Source organism: Haliotis rufescens, unplaced genomic scaffold, assembly GCF_023055435.1.
Source record: "Haliotis rufescens isolate VD_foot unplaced genomic scaffold, xgHalRufe1.0.p SCAF_1, whole genome shotgun sequence".
Lineage (NCBI taxonomy): Eukaryota > Metazoa > Mollusca > Gastropoda > Lepetellida > Haliotidae > Haliotis > Haliotis rufescens.
In genome coordinates, this window is record NW_025963779.1 from 78043752 (window position 1) to 78049342 (window position 5591).

The window sequence follows — 5591 nt, forward strand, 5'->3', positions numbered from 1 at the left end:
TCCAGACTCGATGAATTTACAGACAGCCATCGTATAGCTTGAATATTGCTGAGTGCGGCGTTAAACAACAAACAAACATTAGTATCAGGTTGTAACAGGTTGTTTCACAAAGATATACATATTTCTCTTGATTATCACTATTTTCATTTGAAACGCGTCATAAAACACCTTGAGAAGTACCATCGCTTCAAGTCTTGAAAATAAAAAAATCAGTGCAAGTGGATAACCAGACTTGATTATCCTCCGAAACAGATTCCAGTTGGCGTAAAAAGCAAAATAGCTATAAAAAGAATGGACCACTGAAAATCAGTGATGACACCAGGTCTTCTCGAAAAAAGTAAGCACACCCTGCCCTTCACACAATTTGCCGCTGTGCAGAATTGCGTCCCTTGGGCACGCCAGAAACCTATGATTGTGGGTTCGAATCCCGGTTCGCCCCGATTTTGTTTCTAAGTTTGTCAGCACCATACCCGTGCTCGTGGGTTTCACCGAAGTGGTTAACGTCTGAGACCTGCATCACTTCGGGCTTTCCTCCCACATTAAGCTGACACGCCGTGATATAACTTTAATACTGTTAAAAGCGGCGTTAAACACAACTCACTCACTCACACAATTTGCATAGAAAAGTAAGTATATATTGCCTGACGCCGCACAGCAGGACCCCTGCCATGCGGCTGCAGCCTGTAAACACTCCAGACAATCATGTGATCGATGGACCAGAACATCCAGTGACACGATAGCGCATTTTCTGATTTCTTTTGATTATCACTCTTTTCATTTGAAAAGTTTCATCACGCACCTTCAGACGTATTGTGTTTAAAGTAAATCCCCCCAAGTCTTGAAAATCTCAATGCACAAATTTTACCATACCCCTATACCAACACCATAACATCCAAATTATTAACTTCAGAGACGTCCTGCAAACTGTACAGCAAAAGTGTGACCGGCAAAAATGCCGCTTGTGCTATGCGCCTGCAGGACATATCATCACTGATGAACTTTCCATAACTGATCAATGTCCCCTCCACAGTTATTTGAGAGTGTTCCCAGAATGCAAAATCAGTTTGGACTATAATTTCACCTGAGACATAGCTGCCATTGAAGTTTAATATGCTGAAACGTGGTCAAACCGAGAGAATGAACAAGTTTAATGTTTTTCTGGGTGGATCGAATCCATGGTTGCTGGAAGGAATCCTAAACACAAAACACCTAAGTACAAAAGACTACTGTTGTCACAAAATTCAGTTCTTACAAGTCTTGCTGAATTACAAACTTCACTTTCATTAGTAAACAACATAATGTGAACTGTCTACAAAGGATCTCGGCATTGGTGGGATAGCTATTAATCCAACATAAAAAGCCATTTGTACTCAACAACAAAAGTTCCGTGTCACCAATATTTTAGTTATCATATAATGGGTAGGTTTCTCGGCAGGATAAAGCCAACGGATAAAAACGATATCCGTTGGGGTCATATGCGGATAGAGATGCAAATATCAAAGGTCAAGTAGGAACTACTTTCACTGTTTATAAACAAACATGGCGTCGCCCTCGTCATTCGGCGATCGAGTCAGAATTAACCATCGGGAATCTGGATAAACTACACGAATAATTGCTATCATTATCAAAAGAACAGTCTAATATACTGAAAATCAGTGTCTAACTGTGACGTAGATAAGGCATTTTATAAGTTTTGGCAACTTTGGAGATATAAATTTCGAAACAATTTTGCGAGGGCACGAGGCCTAGCCAAAGCGGGATCAGTAGCCATATCTGTGCTTGTAGACCTCTGCGGCTTGAAACCTTCTCCACAAACGAAAATAGTTGGATTTGGCCGAAATATGTTTGAATTGTTACCGTGTTTCGTTTTGTCGCTGTGTGTACATCTGACTACACTTCTTAACGTTATGACAGGACAGACCGACTGTCAACAACGTCTGACCGTGGGCGTGACGTCTCATAGACTAGGGTAAGAGTAGCTTCCCTTTGACAAAGGGCAGTTACTCTAGCGGACAGACCGATGGATTGAAAGGCAATTAAAAACAATTGCTGTTTTGCGTATATGTTGCTTCGCCACTGCATAAGAAACAGATTTCAGTTGGAACTATATTGGCTACTGTCACTGTCCGACTGACACGTCACTTACCCTATGACGTAATAAATATTAATGCGCGCATTCCAGGAAATGTCGCAATGTTTCGGTAATGTTTGTGAGAGAGGGAAAGCGATTTCGAAGCACAGAATTAAAGAATGACATTATATGATAAAGAGGTTATCACGCTTGTGTGTTTGGGGATGGTAAATATCCTGTATTAGGAATAAACACTATGTATTTAGCTCGCCAAGGCTTGCTAAATACAATCATGTTTATTCCTAATGCAGGATATTAACCATCCCCAAACACACTCGCGTGATAACCTCTATGTATTTTTCAAACAAGTAAAGTTTGGTTTTCAATATTGTAGTACATGTATGGAATCAAGTCAACGCAACTGCTACAGAAAAGCATGCATTCCATGCAAAAGTTGACTTTTATGCAAGCCCCATGCATTTCACTCCCCAAGAATGGGTATAAAAACATGTGCGTTAACGGGATTCCATATGCATTGTTTAGCATCGTGCTGACAACAACCACTCATAAAAACGACAAAATTACGCAATTGTTCAACATTACGGAATGCCATGCCTGTCTGAAAATGAGCGTCTGCGAGCCATTGGTATGCTTGAAGCAGGATCGAGTCAACGTGATGTTTCAAGACAATTTAACGTCCACAGAAACACCATTTGGTGTTTATGACAACGTAAGCAAAAGATGAATGCAGTCAGAGACCATCCTCGGAGTGGCAGGCCATGCGTAACCAATAATCGACAAGAAAACTGGATTCGAACAACACACCTACGAAATCGATTCCAGCCAGCAACAGTGACTGCGAGAAGCATCCCTGGCCTTCGACGAATATCTTCACAAACCGTACGTCGTCGCCACAGATGTGCAGGGATTGCCAGAAGACCCGCCAGACGTCCCATTTTGACAGGAAACCACCGTCAAGCACGTCTACAGTGGTGCAGACAGCGTCTACGCTGGACGACCATGCAGTGGGGACAAGTTCTATTCACTGACGAGTCTCGTTTTCACCTCAGCCACAGCGATGGACGGATTCAAGTGTACCGACGTCGAGGTGAACGTTACGTCAATCATTGTGTCATGGAAGAAGATCGGTTCGGGGGCGGCAGCGTTATTGTATTGGGTGGGATTACAGCAAGACAGAGGACCCGTTTGATAATGGTAGAGGGAAATCTCAATGGACAGCCCTACCGCGACGAGATCATCGGCCCTGTTGTTCTACCGTTTTTGCGTCGTCATGGTCCAGGCATTACCTTTCAACATGACAACGCCCGGCCTCATATTGCTCGACTTTTCAGGATTCTCTTCAACAATACAACGTGAATATCATCCCCTGGCCGGCTCGCTCCCCTGATCTCTCACCAATCGAGTACATGTGGGATAAGATTGATCGTCGCCTTCGACGTCAACCACGTGTTCCACAGACACTCCAGGAACTTCGAAACATGCTCCAGCAGATACGGACAGATATCCCACAGGACTTTGTGCGACGCCTGGTCCATTCCATGAGACGAAGATGTGTAGCTTGCATCGCAACCAGAGATGGACACACACGCTATTGATTTGTAAATTGACATTTTGGCATGTTCATGTTTTTTTCGGCATTTTCTGATATCAGTATGGCAAATTAAACCATTTAAACACTACAGAAGTCTTTTATCTGTTGCAAACCGAAATTGTTTCAGATTTGGTAAAAAAAATAACTTTGCATGAAATCGTATTCAATGTCACAGGAACTTTTGTTGTTCAGTATATGTATACGTACTCGTGGAATTTCTATAACGTATGAACATAGACGTATTCTTGTTTTATACTGAATTTCTATGCTTCGTAATGATCCATATAAAGAGAGACCAATTGCAGCGTCCAGCCAATGTACCACCAAATCCATGTCAAAACTACTAAGAATAATTCTGACAATAATCAAGCAAGGACAAATCAGTGAATATATGAGATAAGAGGAGTTAATCACATGTGGATCTTGCAAAGGATTTTCAAGCTGAAGCATTTTTTACTTTTCCATCCATTACACAACTGTCCCTCATGATAAATTGAAAGAAGAATTACATTCTCGAATCAACAGGGCTTTTGTTTCCAAGGTGAAGTTCGGGAATGTAATTTTATCACAAATTTTGAAGGATGTTGGCAATTAATTAAAACAGAAAGTAACTCTACTCAGAAATAACCAGATACCCAGAGATGTGAGTTGCTGGATTTCCTGACTGACAATTTTAACAATGCCAAAATAAATAAGTAACATCATATCATCTACCCACCACACTTGGAAATCAAAGAAACAAATGAGAAAACCACATTAAGTGTCAATTCAGGGATTATACATAGTCCCTGTATTGGACATATTCCCTGTAACATATAAAGTGTCCAAATCACTTATTAAAGCATGTTACCACCTTGATCTTTTTAATGCCTTTTATGTGAAGTGCGCGGCGTGCGCGTGCGTGTGCGTGCGTGCGTGTGTGATTCATTGTACATTTGAAAAGCGACTTGTTTACATTATTCCGTTAAAGTGTATAAATCTCTTATTATCACTTGATCTTAATTGAATACATATCATATGTTATATAATATGTTATATACATGTATATGATATGATTTAGACACTTTAACGAAATAATATAAAAAGGTCACTATTCAAATATACAGTGAATCTGGATAGATGTTTCAAAGTCGATATATTTTAGGTGATGAAGGTTTTTCGTAATTTAAACATATCTATCCAGATGTAACAATTCTTTGGGGTATAAAGAAGTCGTTGTTGGAGAAGAGCTTCACACCTGAATTAATCATTGAAGCTCGTCTGCATCAGCAGATGAATTGCATAGTGTACAGACGCGGTCTCCTCATCATTGTCACGTCATGCCAGACCGTGTATGGTAGACCCAGGAATTTACTAGACATTATACGTTGCTTGTCAACAATATGTGCGAAGTTATCCCAAACCATGACCTTTACAGGGAGTTTCCATAACTTCTTACGTTAACGGATCGGGTGATCTTTCTGAGTGTCTTGGTTGACAGCGTGGCGTTATACTTCGACGACATGGGTTCTTGCTCATCATACAGTAACTGATCACTGAATTTTCTGGTCCAGACTCTATTGTTTACAGTCGACCGTCAGACTACAAACAAAGCTACAAACAAACACTCTTATTTTTATGACGTTGGTGGTAGATACTACCGATGGAGCCGGATATGCTACCCATTTTCGCAAACACAGGTGACACCTCTCATTTTAAGTGATCCATTCATATAAGTTGGATCACTGGTTTGCCTTTAGACTAACATCTGTTCTCTGAAATGAACATCGTACAGAAAAAAACCAGAGACTCTCTTCATTTTTAGATACTGCAGACATTTAGAATTGCCAAACATTGTAGACTTGCATGGGCTGTATTTGATTTCCTTGTATCAGGGTCTGTAAGACAGACTAGTTTCCCTGCTACGCT